At 38.0% G+C, this 21,595-nt stretch overlaps 1 long non-coding RNA gene across 9 annotated transcripts in view; it reads right to left on the bottom strand.

The window, feature by feature from the left end:
• LOC105612881 (uncharacterized) overlaps window positions 1-21,595 on the bottom strand; it is a 239,845-nt gene that overhangs the window by 132,002 nt on the left and 86,248 nt on the right. For 4 of the 9 annotated variants that reach the window (XR_009601642.1, XR_009601645.1, XR_001042238.4 and 1 more), the window contains one exon: window positions 12,303-20,572. The exons of the other annotated variants lie outside the window; for them this stretch is intronic. This is a non-coding gene — a long non-coding RNA (uncharacterized LOC105612881). Of the gene's footprint in view, window positions 1-12,302; window positions 20,573-21,595 lie in introns of those variants that run through there. 9 annotated transcript variants of the gene reach the window in all.

The following is a 21,595-nucleotide window of genomic DNA, read 5'->3' as shown; positions in this document are numbered from 1 at the left end:
ATATTTTGATTTGATTTGAAAACCAATAACTTATTTTAACTAAATGACAGACATTTCATTCCTAGGTATACAAAGAACTCAGAAAATTCCACCCAACCTCCTTCATCCTGTTTGGTCACAAGAGAGAGGGGGACTACATTGGCAGGAACTATTTCCGGTTCCTGTCAAGAGTCATTTCAGAAAGAGAGCTGAAGCAAAAGCCTCACACTATTATTTTTATTTTAAAACATTTAAAAATAAAAAACTAGTTGTTGGCCCCCAGGGTCTTGTTTCTGCGAGTGAAAACCTTGGGAAGAAGCAGCTTCATGCTCTTAAAGGACCAGGTTGGCCAGACTAAAAGGGACCAAAGGCACAACCCAAATGTAAGTACTAGCTCTCTGTAGCCACAAGTCAGACACTGGGTTTTCTCCCATTGAGTTCTGCTAGCAGCCTTCATAGTTGATCCCACGAGACTAAAACTCACATGAGACAAATTTGGGTATTAGTTTCCTTTTCAGAAGAGTCAGGTAGCAGAACTCTATATCCTACAGAATAACAGCAGCTATTGTTTGATGTCTTACTCTATTCTAGGCACCATGCCAAGTGTTTTTACAAGCACTCATCTATTTAACTTACATAATAACTGTCCCAAGAGCATCACATGCATTGTACTGATAGAAAAACAGATGCAGCTAACAAATGGGACAGACAGGATTGACATTTATTTTCATGACACAAAACTAAGAGCTCAAAAATCAGTACACATTTCTGTTTCTCCACTGTTAAACACATTTTCCATGCATGTCATTATTATTCAGTATACAGATGGTGCATATGTGAAAAAGGCATCAAGAAATGAACTGCTGCTCTCTGATTTATTACATAGAGGTTTGTGCTCTTCAGGTACATGTCCCAAAACTACAGTATTTACATCTCCAGTGAGGCCCCAGCAATTAATTGTGAACCAGCTGTAGGTCCTCAAGTCTTGCAAAACAATTTCAGTCATATGTTCATATAGCTCTTTCCAGCACTGTAGCCAGGAAAACGGAAATGGAGGATTATCAATGATGCTTTGTTTTAGATCTGCTAATTGAAGGAGATTAACTGTCTGCCAAAATATTTACTCTTTTTTTCCCTGGTGATGTCATTCTCATAGCTACTCTTGATAGAGCTAACAGATTACCACTTGAAACTATTTTTGACCTCTGAATTCTCCCTGCTGCTATTCTAACTCAGTGATTTTAAAAAAATACATTGTTATTCTATCATTCATTTTCTGACCTTTCTAGTTCAAATTAATGTAGCAATCATCCTGAATAGCCTCCTTGATACCTGTTACTCAAGTCTGTATTTGAGAAGGCAATGTGTCCTAGCTAGAAATAGTCTGGTTTTACAGTAAGACTGGTTTAAACGCTGGTGCCAATGCTTATAAGTTACTTAACCTCTACAGCTTTGAGATCCTCTGTTTTATGGTTGAAAATTAATGCCAAACATACAGTTGTTAAAAGAACTGCGTTTAAGATATATATGGGTCAAGTATTTTGCACTTTCAAATAAGGCATAGACACTTTAAAGATGGCATCCATGGTCTTCCCTTTAAAGGCTGTTCTAATTTTTTCTTGTAAGAAATATATCAAAAAACTAAGTGATATCAAATACATAGACACCAATAAGATTTTTTTACACAGAATCATTAAACAGGCACCTTAAGCACTACTTTTCTCTATTTCAGTCCTTATTAAACATCACAAGGAAGAAGTGTAAAACTTTTAAAACACAGTTAGGAGTCTCCTTTTATGTAAATGTGTCTATGACTATAAATTCCACAAAGATATTTTTAAAACCTCGTTTATTTAATCCTTTCTGACAAATGTGTAAAATTCACCTTCATCTTAATCAACAGAGTGTCAGTAAATGAACAGAGTGTCAGTTATGTCCATGAACATAACAACAGACTGGACCGTGAACTCCTACTGGGTGAAGAGACATCTTAGTATCATGGTCACAGCACAACATTTGGAATCACACTTGAGCTTTAACCCTGGCTTTGACATATAAAGTGGTTTGATCTCCCTAAACTGTTTCCTAATCCATAAACTGAAAATAGAATACCTACTGTTGTGTATGCATGTGGGTGCATGTCCAGTCGCTCAGTTGTGCCCACCTCTTTGAGACCCTAGAGACTGTAGCCCACAAGGCTCCTTTGTCCATAGGATTATCCTGGCAAGAATACTGGAGTGGGTTGCCATTTCCTCCTCCAGGGGATATTCCCAACTCAGGAACTGAACCTGCATCTCCCACATCTCCTGCATTGGCAGGCAGATTCTTTACCACTGAGCCATGTAGGAAGCCCATTATACCTATTATTACTACCTCTATATACAGGAGGGTAATGAAGGTGTGTATACAGTAAGAGCTTAATAAATATGTTTCCTCCTCCCATCTCTATTTATCTTTAATACCGAATATTTGCACTTATCAGGCTAATTGAATTCAATCAATACTGTCTTAATGTGTGAGGTAAAAAGACTTTACAAAGCCATACTAAGCACATTACCTTTTTCTATAAGCAGCGAAATATGTCTCTTCTTAGCTCATTTCCCAATAGGCCTGTGAGTTCACATCTGTACACATATACACATGTCACACACGTGTGCTGACATGTGAGTTGCTCTGCTTAGTCCCAGTTAATATCAATAGGCAGAATCGGGCAGCATCATTACCAGTGCAGTTTTGTTTAGAGCTCCCTGGGGACCCAAACAGTTGTCCAAGTGAAATGTTTCATGTCTTAATTGCTGGTGAGCAGTAAAGCCATTTCTACTGTTGCAGCAAACGCTATGCGATTTTCCACTGAGAACATGATTAGCCACATCAGAAAATATGAAGTCCATATCCAATTTGTAACTCAAAAGACATTGTGACATCCTCCTCAGGCAAATATCTGGTTATGTGATTTCTAACAGAAGCATAATAATAGTGAAAGGAAGAAACATAGATACCTCTGAATTTAGCCCAATGTATATAAGAATCTCAGAATTTCATAGGTCACTCCAAATCCATTCTATTTTCTATGAGGAAAAAATAGAAATCAACTACATTCTTTCATATCCTTCTCAGGTGAAGATTTCATAGTGACAAAGTTTAAAATGCTCTAAGCAGTAAAGCAAAACAAACAAAAACCAAAAAATTTGCAATGATGCAACTTATTTATTTATCCTTAAATATATTTCCCTGATCTGTTATACTGGGAACCACTAGCAGGTGTCTTAAATTTCCTAGAGTTTTGCATGTGTGAATTTTTATTAGGCTGGTAAGTGATTATCTTTGTTTATGACTTTCCAGGAACTTTAGTAATAAATTTTGCTGGGGGACTTCTTGGTGGTCCAGTGGTTAAGAATCAGCCTTCCAAGGCAGAGGACAAGGGTTCCATCCCTGGTCCAGGAAGAGTCCACATGCCTTGGGACAACTAAGCCCATACACCACAACTACTGAAGCCCGCATACCCTAAACCACTACGATGTGAAGCCCGCATACTGCAACGAGAGAATAGCCCCTGCTCACCGCAACGAGAGAAAGTTTACTTAGCAGTGAAGACCCAGAGCAGCCAAAATCAAATAAATAATTTAAAAAATAAAAATTAAAAATAAATACATAAGTAACAATTTTTAGTGGTAATGAAAAACCTCTTACCACTGATACACACACACACACACACATATCTAGGGGAATTTTTTACAGCGTCAGGCAGTCATAGGCAGATGGGTTCTATTTTAGGAGACTGCCACCAAACTGATGATGCTGACCCAGCATTTTCATAATTTGCTACTAACCCTTGACGTGGAAATCTTGAAATTCTGGATTAAACATTATAAAGTAGAAATATTACAAGGTGAAAACTTCATATGCCTCAAGTAGACATTATTTTGTTCAGCTCATATTTTCCACTTGAAACTTGTTTTAAAAGTCCCAGTTTTGCTGAGAATTTATGCAGGAGAATAAAATATGATTTCTAACAAAAAACCATTTTGACTTTTTTTCCCTTCCTGTTTCACAGTTGAAACAGAGAATTTGCATCATGAGGCATATCAAAGCCTTCCCTTGACCATAAACATAACCCTGATTCCTCCAAAACTTGACCATGTAATCCACACCACAGAGTGCAAACTCAAAGTAACTTCCTACATATTGAATCCACTTAAGAGAGAACTAAAAGTATAATTAAACAGCTGGAGAGGTTGTTAAAAAATATTTTTTATTTACTAATGGAAACTTGGCCCGGGCTACAGTTATTATTATCTCAAATGGCAAGAACTTGGATATTAAGCCTCCCTCTTATTAAAAGTTATTTTCTAAGAGCAAAGTTGAGAATGTTAGTAGGGAAGGGTCGGTAAACATGACTTCTACTGCTAAAAATTTATCTTCAGCAGACAGAGTATGATCTAACCATATCACCATTACCTTGTTAAAAAGAAAGAAAAATATTAATGAAATCATTAAGTAAAAATGGAGTGCCTCAAATTATTAGGACTTTTTCAGAAATTAGATCTTGTATTATTTTACAGAAACATAAATCAGTTAGCATTTGTTGGACCTTTTCAAAGACTCAGTTTTCTTTTGTTTCACAACAAACCACCCAACTTTTTTTTTTTTTTTTACTTTATTTTACTTTACAATACTGTATTGGTTTTGCCATACATTGACATGACTCCACCACGGGTGTACATGCGATCCCAAACATGAACCCCCCTCCCACCTCCCTCCCCACAACATCCCTCTGGGTCATACCCGTGCACCAGCCCCAAGCATGCTGTATCCTGCATCGGACATAGACTGGCAATTCGTTTCTTACATGATAATATACATGTTTCAATGCCATTCTCCCAAAGCATCCCACCCTCTCCCTCTCCCTCTGAGTCCAAAAGTCCATTATACACATCTGCGTCTTTTTTGCTGTCTTGCATACAGGGTCATCATTGCCATCTTTCTAAATTCCATATATATGTGTTAGTATACTGTATTGGTGTTTTTCTTTCTGGCTTACTTCACTCTGTATAATCAGCTCCAGTTTCAGCCATCTCATTAGAACTGATTCAAATGTATTCTTTTTAACAGCTGAGTAATACTCCATTGTGTATATGTACCACAGCTTTCTTATCCATTCATCCGATGATGGACATCTAGCTTGTTTCCATGTCCTGGCTATTATAAACAGTGCTGCGATGAACATTGGGGTACATGTGTCTCTTTCAATTCTGGTTTCCTCGGTGTATATGCCCAGCAGTGGGATTGCTGGGTCATATGGCAGTTCTATTTGCAATTTTTTAAGGAATCTCCACACTGTTCTCCATAGTGGCTGTACTAGTTTTCATTCCCACCAACAGTGTAGGAGGGTTCCCTTTTCTCCACAGCCTCTCCAGCATTTATCGCTTGCAGATTTTTGGATCGCAGCCATTCTGACTGGTGTGAAGTGGTACCTCATTGTGGTTTTGATTTGCATTTCTCTAATAATGAGTGATGTTGAGCATCTTTTCATGTGTTTGTTAGCCATCCGTATGTCTTCTTTGGAGAAATGTCTATTTAGTTCTTTGGCCCATTTTTTGATTGGGTCGTTTATTTTCTGGAATTGAGTTGCATAAGTTGCTTGTATATTTTTGAGATTAGTTGTTTGTCAGTTGCTTCATTTGCTATTATTTTCTCCCATTCAGAAGGCTGTCTTTTCACCTTGCTTATATTTTCCTTTGTTGTGCAGAAGCTTTTAATTTTAATTAGATCCCATTTGTTTATTTTTGCTTTTATTTCCAGAATTCTGGGAGGTGGATCATAGAGGATCCTGCTGTGATTTATGTCGGAGAGTGTTTTGCCTATGTTCTCCTCTAGGAGTTTTATAGTTTCTGGTCTTACATTTAGATCTTTAATCCATTTTGAGTTTATTTTTGTGTGTGGTGTTAGAAAGTGATCTAGTTTCATTCTTTTACAAGTGGTTGACCAGTTTTCCCAGCACCACTTGTTAAAGAGATTGTCTTTACTCCATTGTATATTCATTAAGGTGTTCAACAAACCTTTATGGAATTTGTCATTCCATAGGTCAGCTCTTTGGACTGGGCTCAGCTGGGCAGTTCCGATCATAGCCAGGCTCACTTATGCATCTCCAATTACCTCCTGAGGATAGTCAGGTACTGGCTGACCAAGGATGGTGTGATGGGCAGAATTCCCAAAGATGGCCATATCCTAATCCCTATAACCTGAGAATACGCTACTTTATATGGCAAGAGGGGATTTAAGATTGCAGATGGAATAAAGGTTAATCCTGCATGCCTGCTCAGTCACTTCAGTCATGTTTGACTCTTTGCAATCCCACAGACTGTAGCCTGCTAGGCTCCTCTGTCCACGGGATTCTCCAGGTAAGAATATTGGAGTGGGTTGCCATTTCCTTTTACAGGGCATCTTCCCAACCCAGGGACTGAACTCACATCTTTTATGTCTCCTGCATTGGCAAGCAGATTCTTTACCATTAGCACAACCTGGGAAGCCCTCAGGCTAAGCAGATCATTTAAAAATAAGGCGATCACTCTGGATTATCTCAGTTCAGTTCAGTTGCTCAGTCATGTCCGACTCTCTGCGACCCCATGGACTGCAGGATGCCAGGCTTCCCTGTCCTTTACCATCTTCCAGAGTTTGCTCAATCTCATGTCCATTAAGCCAGTGATGCTATCCAACCATCTTATCCTCTGTCGTCCCCTTCTTCTCCTGCCTTCAATCTTTCCCAGTATCAGGGTCTTTTCCAATTAGTCATCTCTTCACACCAGACAGGCAAATCACTGGAGCTTCAACTTCAGCATCAGACCTTTCAATGAGTATTCAGGGTTGATTTCCTATGGGATTTACTATTTGATCTCCTTGCAGTCCAAGGGACTCTCAAAAGTCTTCTCTAGCACCACAGTTCAAAAGCACGAATTCCCTTGGAGGAAGAAAAGGCAACCCACTCCAGTATTCTTGCCTGGAAAATCCCATCGACAGAGAAGCCTGGTGGGTTACAGTCCATAGGGTCGCAAAAAGTTAGATACGACTGAAGCAACTTTGCACGCACATACTTCGTTATGGTCCAACTCTCACATCCATACATGACTACTGGAAAAACCATAACTTTGACTATATGAAACTTTGTCAGAAAAGTAATGTCTCTGCTTTTGAATACACTGTCTAGTTTTGTCATAGCTTTTCTTCCAAGGAGCAAGCGTCTTTTAATTTCATGGCTGAAGTCACCATCTGCAGTCATTTTGGAGCCCAAAAAAATAAAGTCTGTCATGGTTTCCATTGTTTCCCCATCTATTGCCATGGAGTGACAGGACTGGATGCCATGATCTTAGTTTTTTGAATGTTGAGTTTTAAACCAGCTTTTTCACTTTCCTCTTCCACTTTCATCAAGAGGCTTTTAGTTCCTCTTCACTTTCTGCTGTAAGGTTGGTATCATCTGCACATCTGAGGTTATTGATACCTTTCCCTGCAATCTTGATTCCAGCTTGTGCTTCATCCAGCCCAGCATTTCGCATGATGTACTCTGTATATAAGTTAAATAAGCAGGATGACAATATATGGCCTGGATTATCTGTGTTGGTCTAATATAACAAGAGTCCTTAAAAGTGTAAGAGGGAGTCAGAAGAGGAGGTCATAGTGATGTGAAGTAAGAAAGACTTCACCAGCAGTTGTTGGCTTTGGAGATAAAGGAAGCGGCCATAAGCTAAGGAAAGCAGGCAGCCACTAGAAACTAGAAAAGGTAAGAAAAAGGATTCTCCCCTAGACCTCCTGGAAAGGAACACAGCCCTGGTGATACTCTGATTTTAGCCCAGTGGGACCTGTGTTAGACTTCTGACCTACAGAACTGTTAAATGATAAACTAGCATTGTTGTAAGCCACTAAACATGTGGTACTTTGTTATATTAGCCATAGGAAACTAACAGAGACGGTCTCATCTGAGATAGTTTGTCTCTGCTCTAAGTGGTCTCTTATCCTTTAGCAGGCTATCTCAAGGTCTGTTCATGTGAAAGATAGGTAGGATTCCAAGAGGCAGAGGGAGTGGAGTGTGAGGTCTGTTTATATCTAAGCCTAGAATGAGCACATCAATATTCTGACATATTATATTGGCACAAGCATCTCACAAGGTTAAGTCTTGTGATTGAAAATTTAAGAAGTAGGGAAAAAAATACCACTTCCTACTAAGAAAAGCTTCCCAGCCGCTCAAATAAAAGGAGAGGAAAATTAAGTTCAGTTTTGCATACAAACCTACCACAAAGACTAAAACCTTCCCCTCTCATAATTACAATTTTTTAGAAATCAATTTTAAAATTTGAACAATGGTATCATGAAGATAAAAATAGTATGTTGTGTGCTTTAAAAATTGTATTTGTTTTGAATTGTAGTACTATTTGCCTTTCTCAAAAAGTCAAACCCCATTTTTTTTTCATTTAAATTAAATTTATATTATTCAGGGTATCCAGATTATCTGAACATCCAAACTGGTGTCTGATGACAACATAGTGGGAGTTATATACATAATTCAAATTTGTGGTAGCCACATTAAAAAAGTAAAAAGAAACAGAATATATTTTAACATTACATTTTATTTAACCCAATATTTCTAAATAATATCATTCACCATGTAATCAATATAAAAATATTATGAGATATTTTGCATTCTTTTTCTCCTATTGTCTTCAAATCCAGTGTGCACTGTGTACTTCTCAGTTCAATTCAGTTGCTCAGTCGTGTCCAACTCTTGGCTACCCCATGGACTGCAGCGTGTGTACTTTTAGCACATCTCAATTTTCTTAATCTCATTTCAAGGGTCAGTAGTCGCATACATGCTACCACAATAGAGTGGATCTAAATGATCCAGGGAAGACTCCAGACAAAATTAGAGGATGCCAGCACTTTGTCCTTAACGCTCATCTCTCTTTTCCCCAGTGAGACACCTTCCTTGTTTCCCCTTTCAAGGACCTATCTTCTGCAATTCAAATTCTTGCTCAAGGAAAACAACAGTGCATAGGCATGGAAATACACTGCAATCCAAACAGCCCTGGATTTGAAACCTGTGATGCCATTTACTAGACCTTGTGCCGATGTGCATGCCTGTGTGCTAAATCGTTGGTTGTGTCCAACTCTTTGTGACTCTATAGACTGTAGCCCGCCAGGCTCCTCTGTCCGTGGAATTCTCCAGGCAAGAATACTTGCCATGACCTTCTCCAGGAGATCCTCCTGACCCAAGGATCGAACCCACATCTCTTTACGTCTCCTGAACTGGCAGGCAGATTCTTTACCGCTAGGGCCATGCGGGAAGCCCACTAGACCTTGTAGCATAACTTAATCTGAACTTCAGATGATATTATAAAAGAAAAATTTTGGTCTTAAATCATATCTCATACATTCATTCAACATAACAGTTATTTAGTGAAAATACTTTTAAAGCAAAGTTTGGAATAAATTGTAAATTTGGTTTACTTTTTTTAGGCCAAGAAGAGTATTGGTTTTCCAAAACTGGACAATCTACAATCTCACTAAATATGGCAGTGAAACTCGAGATAAAAGGAGACATTTGTGGATTATTAATACTTGTTTAACCTCACAGTTTTTCCTACAAGGTAGACACATCTAAATGCTGTCACACGATAGCAGCATAGTTCAGACTATGAATCACTCCCCTTCCGAGAGGAACAAAAATATACAATTATTAACTTCCCAGAAAGTGAACACAATATTGGCAGATTCAATAAGCTATTCACTGTGAGTCAGTCAGAATGTTGTTAGGTATTTCCAAGACATACAGCCTCAGTGGCAAAGATATTGTCTTTGGCCTTCAGCCCACGTGATTGGGTACCAAGTTATCTGACTGATGTGACAGGAGCAAAATGATAACTAGGTGAGAAGTCTCATGGGCTAAATGAGTGTCCGGACAGACACTGGAATGTCTTTCTAAGTTACTTGGTGTACTAGTTGCCCAGGGCTACTGTAACAGAATACCACAAACTTGGTGGCTTAAAAGAGCAGAAATGTATTGTCTCAGAGTCCTGGAGGCTAGAAGTCCAACATTAGGGTTTTGGCAGGGCTACTCTCTCTAAAACCTGCAGGGGATCCTTCCTTCCTTCTCTCCTCGCTTCTGGTGGTTTGCTGGCAATCTTTGGTATCCCTTGGTTTGTGGCAGCATAACTCCAATCTCTGTCTTAATCATCACATGGTCCTCTCAGGTCCGTATCATCATGGCCACCTTGTTATAAAGACACCAGTCAAACCTCATTAGGAATCCACTCACCTTGAGTAAGACTTCCTCTTAATTAACTACATCTATGATAACATCATTTTCAAATCAGGTCACATTCTGAAGTACTGGAGATTAAAACTTCAACATATATTTTTGAGAGACAAAATTCAATCTGAAATACTTGATTCCACTGGGACTTGAATTAAGTGGTTGAGACACCATGCAATAGCGTGGTTAATGGCATAGACTCTTGAATCCTTACTGCTCTGGTCGAACCCATGGGTGCACGCGTGCTAAGTTGCTTCAGTCGTGTCCGACTCTTTGCAACCCCATGGACTGTAACTCACAAGGCTCCTCGGTACATGGGTTTCTCCAGACAAGAATACTGGAGTGGGTCACATGCCCTCCTCCAGGGCATCTTCCCGACCCAGGGATCAAATCCTTGTCTCAGACATCTCCTGTGTTAGCATCACCTGGGAAGCCCCTGGATGAACCCAGGTGAATTTAAATCTGAGCCTTGCTGCCTAGTGTATATGATCTCAGGCAAGTCACTTAACTCCAAGTACCCCAGCTTCACCTGCCTACAGGAGGGCAATAACAGCAATACTAACTCACAAGGCTATCCTGGATTCAGTTAATCTATGAAATGACTAAATAGTACCTACCACCTAGCAACACTTCACAACCACCTGCTAATTCTTATTTTTTATTGGTGTATTACAGGTTACCTCTGTACAGCTACTCCCACCTAAATCTGAAATTCTGTTCTTCCCAGAGGCAGTTATACGACTGCTATGTCTATTTTTTGTTTTTGCTCTTTGAAGTAGAGCTCTTTTTCTTTCAAAATTAAATGGATCTCCTGTCACTTATGTTTATGGCATGTAAACAGACAAGCTTTCTGGATTTGGTCACACATATCAAAAGCCTTAATATGTCTATAATACTTGATCCAAGCACTTTTTCTGATAATTTATTCTAAATAAATAATTTAAAGATGAATGCAAAAATTCTGCCACAGGTTTAAAAAAAAAAACAAAAAACTCATAGCCTCTCTTTCAATTCATCCCACCCTCTCCATCCCCAGCTGTGTACCATAAAATAAACAAATACTACTCAATCATTAAAAATTGAGTTTGAGATCATTTTTGAAAAGAAAATTTATCTTTTATATATTGTTGAGGGAAATAAGGATGCTATTCAGTAGCTTTCTGGGGTGACAGAAATATTTTATACCCTTGCTTTCCAATACACTAGTCAGAGTGGCACACGGTAAGCAACACTTAGAATGTGGTTAATGCAACTATAGAGCTTAATTTTTAAGTTTCTTTAATTTTAATTAATTTTAATTAAAGTAGTCAGAAGTGGCTCACAGCTACCATTAAAAAAAGAAAAAAACACAATGAAACTCTATGGTATCTTTTGCTTGTGGATCTTTCTAACCCTCCTTTCTTCACTTTCCTTTAAAGTCTCTCTCCTGTCTCTGTCCCTCATTCTAGATTCTACTTGGCAGGTAGTCCTCACTCTTCTCTTTCTGTCTTTTTAGCCAGTAGCTTCTGGTAGCTCAGATGGTAAAGACTCCCCCTGCAATGCAGGAGACATGGGTCCATTCCCTGGGCTGGGAAGATCCCCTGGAGAAGGAAATGGCAACCCACTCCAGTATTCTTGCCTGGAGAATTCTATGGACAGAGGAGCCTGGTGGGCTACAGTCCATGGGATCGCAGAGTCAGACATGACTGAAAGACTAACACACACACACACACACACTTCTGCTCTGACGTGATAACCTAAGAAATGAGTCTTTTCAAGGCATAGAGATTTGGTGTGCTAATAGCCATATATGTGAATTGAAGTGTTAGTTACTTAGTCATGTTCAGCTATTTGCTACCCCATGGACTGTAGCCCACCAGGCTCCTCAGTCCATGAAATTTCCCAAGCAAAAATACTGAAGTAGGTTGCATTCCCTTTTCCAAGGGATCTTCCCGACCCAGGGATCAAACCTGTGTCTCCTGCATTGCAGATGGATTCTTTACCATCTGAGCTACCAGGAAAGCTCAGTCATATATGTTTTCCATTTTAAATTTAATTTGTATAAGTTCTATTTAGAATTTAACCAAAATTTGAGCTTCTGCCCCCAAAATCTTACACGTATTTCACACATTAAGCTGCATATTGAGGTAGAAAATGAAATTACTTTTCATCGTACAATAAGGGAACTTCTGCATTCACTTTGTTTTCCCCATATTCACTTTTTAAAACATTAAATGTTACTCTGAGGATAAGCAATTAGATTCACTTGGTGAGCATGCTATGCGCTGAAGTATGACCAAAAAACGGAGCAGTTGTAACTTTGCTGAATTTATTAGCTCTAGTAGTTTCCTGAATGTCCTATATATAGAATCATGTTATCTGTGAATAAAGACAGTTTTACTTCTTCCTTTCTGATTTTGAAACTTTTATTTCTTTTTCTTGTCTAACTACTCTGGCTAGAACTTTCAGAACAATGTTGAATACCGGTGGGTCAAAGTAGGAATTTTATGGGGAAGCTTTTAGTCTTTCACCATTGAGTCTAATGTTAGTTGTTTTGATTTTGTTTAATATAAATGCCTCTTTATCATGTTAAAGAAGTTCCCTTATATTCCTAGCTTTCTGAGATTTTTTATAATCAAGGATGTTAAACTTTGTCAGGATGAATTACTTCCAGGTCATTAACATCCTGTAAACAGCACCTAGCCTTGAGCTTTGTATAGTCAACAATTTAATAAGTATTTGCTGAGTTAAACCGATTTGAAAACAGCAAACACCAGAAACCTGGAATCACATGTCAAGAGACATTCTATGAATAAATTATCCTTAGAGATTCATTTGGAAAAGTTGGCTATTTTTTTTTCCCACACAAGCCATGTAACTCACACTAGAGTTGTTTTTTTTTTTTTAATCACCTCTTACACTAAAGAAATATTAAAATATGGAAAGTGTTAAACTCTGGCACCCAACACCATTAGTAAATAAAGTTGTCTAAGAACACTCCTGAATTGAAACAGGCTCAGTCAACTTGGGGAGTGGGAAGACAAAGCCACTGCCTGAGCCTTCTGTAGAGAGAGAGCACTGTAGCCTCAGTAGCCTACGCCAAATATAAATGGTTCCTCGACAGCCTGATGTTGAATTTGAATATCTGAGAGTGTCCTCTAATTAGATCACATGACATATATTTTTAAAGTCTATCAACATCAGAGTAGTGTTTTGCAGAAAGGACTCTGTGGCTTCCACTAGAAGGCTATATTTTTCCTCCTGGGTACATCTGTGGCACTTCTTGCCAGGTACCATGGGACCAGGTATGTTATTTTCCTTTCAGGCAGCAAAGCCTAATTGGACTTTGCTGATGAGAAAATAAAAAAATCCACAAGGAACATGCAGTACAAAATAATATTTGTCACTGATGTGGTAGAAATAGAAAATTACACAAACATTTGGGAATTATAGGTTCATCACACTGGGGTGAAAAGTTATAGACCATTTCTCACCCTCAATTATCCATTGGTTCCTCGTTGTGCCCGAGCCAAATACTTGGTTTCTTTGCATGCTTCCCTAACTTCTATTCACCAAGATCTAACACTCAAAAATACCAGCCAGGAATGACACTGGCCAGGTTCTTGGTGAATACCTTCGAGAGCAATAATATATGTTTACATGTAACTCATAATTAATCACTAAACTTCCTTTTGGGAAAGAAAACATATTTGGGGGTATATTTTACTGTCTGGGGGGCAAGAAATGACAGGATGGGAAGAGAGGAGAAGCAAGTAAGGGGGGATGATTGAAAACATTTGACTTGGCTTGAAATGAAAGTACATATTTCACACATATTTTTAACCAACCCCAAAAGACAGCTTGACTTCGAACATGCTGAACAGGAAGCCATTTACTGTTGGAATGCTTGCTGAGCCCATCCAAAACACACACCCTCCCAATACCCCTGGGCTATCTAAAAAGGGTTGGGGTGAAAATATTTAATTTATAGGTGCAATCCTGGTTCCTCTTTTATTTTTTTCCTCTTTGCCAACTCTGTTTTTTAACTTTGTGAAAAATGATAGGAAACCTAGTTCATCCCCCCCCCACACACACACACACCCTTTATTGACCCAGCTGTACATTCTACCTCAATTTATAGCTCATACCTGGCTTGAAGACCAAAGGAAGAGAGAAAGGTAAAAACGGATGTTAAGCTCTCATGGTTATTGTGGCTGAAAAGGAATCTGGGTGAAGGAAAGCCGGCTGTGGTATCCATATCAAGGGCAGGAAGGCATGGAACAGGAGATTGACTTGGCTTTCAGAATGGGTGCAATTCAGCAGTAGGCGTTCAAAAAGAGCAAATGGAAGGGTATAAAGAGGAGGGGGAAAGAAAGAATTTTCTGAGTATTAGATGAGTGACCAGAGACACATGAATCTTATCAAATTTTGAAGAAACCATCCTGGTTATCAAGAGGAATTTTTAAATATTTTGCAGAAGAAAAACAGAAAGATTTAGATAATTAAAATTTATAATTCACGCAAAAGATTTTCCAAAACTTTAGTGGTATTGTAATGCTTTATATTTCATTTAACATGGAAGATAGGCTCTTTCAGAATAAAATGAATTCCAGATGGGTGTTCATTACATAGTATACCTGTTACCCTTATTATTATATTTTGATTTCTTGAAAATGCTGAGTCAATGTGCAATAAAACATTTGAAAGAAAACCTGAAACCCAATGGAAATCCAGCAAGCTTGAAGTTCAGCTTTCAAAATTCTTGAACTCAATCTAATTTTCCCAGAAAGCTGACCCCACTCAGTGGAAATCCCATCAGATGAAGGGTTTTTATAATTGAGCAGTTTGTTTTAAATACTTCAAAAGAGGTAGGGAAACCTGTAACTATCTGAACTCAATTATTTCAACATTGCCTGTTGAAGCTCTGTTTCAATGTTAATTACATATCAGATTAACACTTTACGTGGAACACCATCTTGAGAAATTCTACCTGTCACCACGGACTTTACAACACTTTAATGTCAAGTTAACTAGTTCACCTTAAACTTTTCTTTGAGTTGATAAAGAAAAAGCAGTTAAACCACTTTCACAATCTCGTGGAAATATTCAGCTGTATAGTAATATAGTTCTTTATGTCTTTTGTTAAACCAGCTTTCAAAGTTTAAAAGCAAGAAGCCTGATAACATCAATTTGTACTCTTGAATTTGAAAAAGTCAGACTTTCTACTAGCCACTGCAAGGCCGCAGATGAACACTGCAGTCAACACCATGCAGTTCCAGTTGAGACTATGTGACTGATTCTTATCCTTGTAACATAGTTCACTACGGCTTATTTTAAGGGAGATAACGTGAAAGTAGATTTCTGATATATTTTCATGATAAGAGTGGATTATCAGTCCTGCTGTACTGTCTTAGTGGTATCAGCCATCTGAAATAACCATTAAGCTGTCACAAAACTTCTGGGAGCAATTTTCACATATTATATCTTCCGGAATTAGATACCATTGCTGCATCATAAGCAGTTACCTGTAAATTGTACCAACCAGTGGTAAGCTGCAATACCAGCTCTTGAGGTGGGAGGAGAGGCTGACTGTAGTATTTGCTGATTTCTATGTATAAATATTTCCACCATACTTAATTTTAATGTACCGCCTTGATGATGCTGCTAAATATGTATAAGCTGGCTTCAGCACATCACTCATGCCAACCACCTCTGCCCCTAGAGCCAACACAATTTATCACAAGAGTATTTCCTTTCCTCCAAAGTATACTTAAGCCCCAGACACCTTCATCACCAACAAACCAGAGTCATGCAGCCTAAGGCACTAGGATCAACTTAGTCTGAGGAGTCCCTCAGCTCTGCCTTGGAGAGTGCAGTTGATCTTCCTGACCTGCTCTGGTCCTATTTCTCCCATTCTGGACCTCTTTATGTGCCTGACTCTACTATCTAGTTGGCACTCTACAGTGTCCTGCAGGGATAGCTGATTAGGGGTCTTCTTCACTTCTATTATATTTTGCCTCCTAGAGTTAAAATCTAACTCCAGTTCTCTTAACCCTAAGTCAAACCACCTTTCTCAGTTAACAATTTAAAATGCACTTGTCTTGGGTTTGGTTGCTTCCAAAGTTCCCAAAACCTAGTCCCTCGCTCTTCTCAGATAAGGTCTTCTAACATCAGAGGTTGGCATTTGCTTGCATTGGAATGACAGTTTTACTAAACTCCCTGTGAATTTGGGTTTTCATCAGCTGTAGTTTCTTTGTTGAGTTGGCAGCATCTATATAGTATCCTGTCTCCATTACTTCTTGTTTGCTAAACTAACTCCTTTATGTGCCTCTCCATTTCTACATTGTGCTGTTGCTCTCCTGGGAGCCATTCCTGATAGACAGAGCAGGACTGAACCGGGGTTTCCCTAGTGGTGCTAGTGGTAAAGAACCCACCTGCCAATGCAGAAGATGAGATGCAGGTTTGATCTCTGGGTCAGGAAGATCCCTCCAGCATGGCAGCCCACTCCAGTATTCTTGCCTGGAGGATCCTGTGGACATAGGAGCCTAGAGGGCTATACAGTCCATGGGGTTGCAAAGAGCTGGAGGTGACTAAAGAGACAGCACACACACACACAGGACTGAATATTCTTCTCCACCCAACATATTCACTCCCAGTATTTTCAAATATAAAGGCCACTTTAAGGTCAAGAAATTGCTTCAGGCTTTTTATGTATAACTACTATTTCAGTATTTGTAGTTGGGTGACAAGACCTACTATGATTAAGAAATTTTGAATCAGTTTTATATTTTTTTGTATCATGACAGCCGCTCATATATTTGAAAAAAAAATACATGTATGATTAAATTAGATAAAGCACACAACGCCTAGCATGGCACCTGCACAGAATGTACAGAATATGTTAACTATAATTTTGTCAGTGTTCCTACTCTAAAAATATTACTTAACAACCAGGCTACCAAACTTGCCTCCAAACTTGTCCCTCGAAAAAACCATAAGTAGGAGTGATTATTCTCAGACTCATTCTGATCAAGTTGTAAAACACAAATTTATTGAAGCTTTCCAATGTTTCCCCACCAAACCAAGAATAAAATAGCAACATCTTGCCTGAGCCTACAATGAGCTTCATGGTCTGGCCCCTGCCTAACTTCCTAGCTTTCTTTCTGATCCTCAGATCAAACTTCTAGCCTTCACAGAACCATTACCTTCATTGACTTCCATGCAGTATACTCTTCCTATAGGTCTGCACATGTTCTTCTTTTTAATCATCAGATCTTGGTTTAAATGACATGGGTTCAGAAAGGACTTCGCAGGCCACCCAATTTAAACAGCCTACCTATTACTCTATCACATTACCTTCTTTTAATCCTCTGCATAGCAGTTTTATTTTTACCTGCTATTTCTCATGCTTATGTATTTATTGTATACCTTTCCCAAGGCAGGGATCCTATGTATCTTAGCCATTGTATTCCTGTAGCATCTAATTTATAAGACATCTACTTTATTCACCCTGCAAACAACATGTGTACATTGTTGCAGAGTCCGTATAAAACATCCTTAGGCTTGCCCCATCTATGGCCAACTACATTAGATGGCTTCTAATGTAGAGGCCTCTACATTAGGCCTTCCTCTAAAATCTAATAAATCACAATCCTCATCCAACTATTTGAAATTAAGGTATTAATCAAACCAGGCTAGTTAATGCCAAGGCTGGCCAACTACTACCTCCCAACAGACAGCCATTTCATCTGCCTTTTTCCCAGGTCCCTCCCTATCTTGACATCACCAGGCATCTCTGATTAAATGCCTCATAATGTACCATGGACAGAGGAACCTGGCAGGCCACAATCCACAGGGTCATATAGAGTCAGACATGACTGAAGTGACTTAGCACTCATGAATGCAATATAACTGAGAAGGTATATACTAAAAAAATCTAGTTTTCTAAAATCTGGAATTTCAGCATCCTCAGTATTTACATCGCAGTAAACACAGAGCTTCATCTCCAGTTACTGCCGTAAAAAAAGAATAGGACATGAGGAAGACTGCAAGCTATCTTACAAAAGCAGAACCTTCTGAGGAATGGTGGAGAGTCTCCTAGGGAACCCTCAACCTATGTGAGATGGGATGGAAGTCATGGATGTTCTTATGCAAACCATGCCTAGAAATTTTATAAGCAAATGTTCTGCTGAAATTACCTTCACATAGGAGGCAAATACCTCTCCCCTTCATCTCTGTATAATTAGCAGAGAAAACAAATTTTAAGAACAAAAAATATCATTCATAAAATGTGTTTCACAATAAATATGAATTATCCAACTGAAGCTTGACCACTGCAGACATACAGACTGAAAATCTGGCAATAGTGACTGCCAAAGAGTGACAGTACAGACGGAGAATTTGGCAATGGTGACTAATCCAATATGGACTGGCAAGGGATAGAGAGCCAAAATGGAAACAAGAGTAAAAGAGGAGAAATTCAAGATCATGAAGACAGAGTTATTTGGGCAGTGTCTAAGTTTCATCAAAACATGAAACCACCTGAAATTTGACTCATACTGTTTGTAGTTGCTCTGTATGTGGGTTAATTAATATGGTATGGTAATTAGTTAATATGGTATGATAAACTGTTAGAGAACTAACTAGTCAATTCATTTTTGGAACACATCTTTTGTAACTAATAAGAGAAGTATAACTTGAATCAAGTGGATGCAATTCTACACTTTTAGTCATTTACCTGGTAAAAGAAAAATGGTTTATAATCCCAATGGCAGTCTTTCCTAAAATGCTGTGCTCCACTAGGAAGTGTTCTTTATAGAAGGAAGAGAGGGAGTGGCTTTGTATGCTCATATAGGTTTTGAGAATACTGTATTAAATAATATTAACATGTTTATACTCAGCTGCTCTGATAAGCTAAAGTGCAAGATGTATCTAGAAGGGTAGAGAATGCCACTTCAACATGACCATAACTTGTCTTTTCAAGAAATATCTATTACTGTCTAAAGAACATTATGTGAGAATATTGGAAACAACCCAAGTGTTGATCAACGGATGAATGAATATGGAAGATGTGATAGTACACACACACATATATATATATGTATATGTATATAATGAGATAGTATTTAGCCATAAAAAAGAATAAAATTTTGCCATCTGCAACAAGATGGGTGGACCTGGAGTGTGCTATGTTTAGTGAAATAAGTCAGAGAAAGACAAATATGTGTTTTGTCTTCACTTATATGTAGAATCTAAAAAATGAATGAATACAACAAAATAGAAACCAACTCAAGATACAGATAAACTAGAGGGGATGGGTTGAAGGAAGGGTCAAAATAAGTGAAGGGGATTAAGAGGTACAAACTACTAGGTACAAAATAAAGAAGTCACAAGGATGTAATACACAGCACAGGAAATATAGCCAATATTTTATAATAACTTTGTACAGTATATTGGAGAAGGGCATGGCAACCCACTTGCCTGGTGGGTTCTTGCCTGGTGAATTCCATGGACAGAGGAGCCTGGCAGGCTACAGTCCAGGGGATTGCAAAGAGTCAGACACTACTCAGCAACTAACACACATACTTGTATAGTATATAACCTGTGGAAGTAGTGACAAATCACTAAGTTGTACAATGAAACTAATATTGTAAGTCAACCATAATTGAATTTTTAAAAAAAAAAGAAAAGGAAGCTTTATTTAATAAATAATCCTGTGAAAAAAGATTAGCTATTTGGAGACGATATGACATTAATCTTCACCTCAAATTAGCATCAATATGCTTTCTAGATGTTTAAATGTTTAGCCTAGAAGAAAACATAGGTCAGAGATCTTGAGTTTTAGACTTACTCAGTACAAAGCTAAGGCAAAAAAAAAAAAAAAAAAAAACCAAAAAGATAAAAGGTAAGCAAATTTGTCTTTGAAAAACAAACGATGTATGAATCACAAAAAAAATCCTAAACAAAATTTTTGAGGATAACAGTTGCCAAATACCTGACAGATCACAAGCTGAAATATTTATATCAAGAATTTTTACAAGCGAATAGGGAAAAGGAAAGAGACAACTTACATAAAATAAAAAAATATTTTAAATTATTCTCAACAGTAGTCAAAGAAGTACAAATTTAAATTAAGATATTATAATATTAGTGTAAAAAGTTTTACATAAAAATTCTCAATACTGTCATCAGTGTGGAGAAACAGAAGTTCCTTGGCTGGAAGTGAGAAGGTAAAGTCCTGCAGTCCTTCTGGAATGCAATTTTGTCATTTATTTAATGTTTCTGGCTTGTAATTCCACTTCTAAAAAAGTTATCCTAAGGAAATAACCAGTAGGTGGAAAAAGACTGAGTTACAAGAATGTTCATTGCGGCTTAATTTTTAATGACAAAAATGAGAAATAGCCCATCCAACTTTATATTCATTTAATCATGCAATAATGATAATGATGGTTTATTTTATTACTAGTTAATAATAATAATGGCTTTTTAATAATAATATATAATGGATTACTTAAATTATTATTATAATGACAATCATATTTACCTTGTGCCAGGAATTTTCTGATGACTACAGATTAACCCATTTAATCCTTACAACAATCAACTTTGTACCACTATTTTTATACCTTTTTAGAGGTGAGGAAATTGAGATACTGAGAGGTTGAGTAACTTGCCCAAAGGCACTCAACTGGCAAGCTGCAGCGCTGGAGTCAAAGCCAGGCAGTCTGACTCCAGGGTCCATGGCCTTCACTCCTACACGTATTACCTCACATTTCTACCCATAAAATGGAACATGAAATAGTCATTAAAATCTTTTCAAACTCTATTTAACGATGTGGAAACATGCTCACATTATAATTAATGGGAAATCATTACATAAAAATATATGTGTGGCTTTATCCCAATTTTGCTAACAAGCTAACTACATATGAATAAAAAAAAGTTAAAAGGAAATAAATGCGAAGGTCAAAGTAATTATCCCTACCTAGTAAGGAAGCTGTGAGCAATTTTCATTTTCACCTTTATATTTTTTAATGTTCTAGTGAAAATGTGTTATTTTTTAATCAGAGAAGAATATCAGTCATTTTTTAAGAGGAAAAAATATTGGTACATAACTAGAATAATTTGCATCCTATTGTCTTATTTGCCTTTTTTAAAAAATATTTTTGAAACATTTACTATGTGTTTGACTGTGCCAGGTCTTAGTTGCAGCATGTGGGATCCAGTTCACTGACTACAGCTGGAACCCAGGCCCTCTGTATTGGTCGGGTGGGGTCTTAGCCACTCGACCACCAGGAAGTCTCTTATTTGTCTATAACTGCATTCTCAGGCTGGTAT

Source organism: Ovis aries, chromosome 8 (genome assembly GCF_016772045.2).
Source record: "Ovis aries strain OAR_USU_Benz2616 breed Rambouillet chromosome 8, ARS-UI_Ramb_v3.0, whole genome shotgun sequence".
In the NCBI taxonomy this organism is placed as follows: Eukaryota; Metazoa; Chordata; class Mammalia; order Artiodactyla; family Bovidae; genus Ovis; species Ovis aries.
The sequence above is the reverse complement of the archived record's forward strand: the minus strand, read 5'-3'. Positions and strand labels throughout refer to the sequence as shown.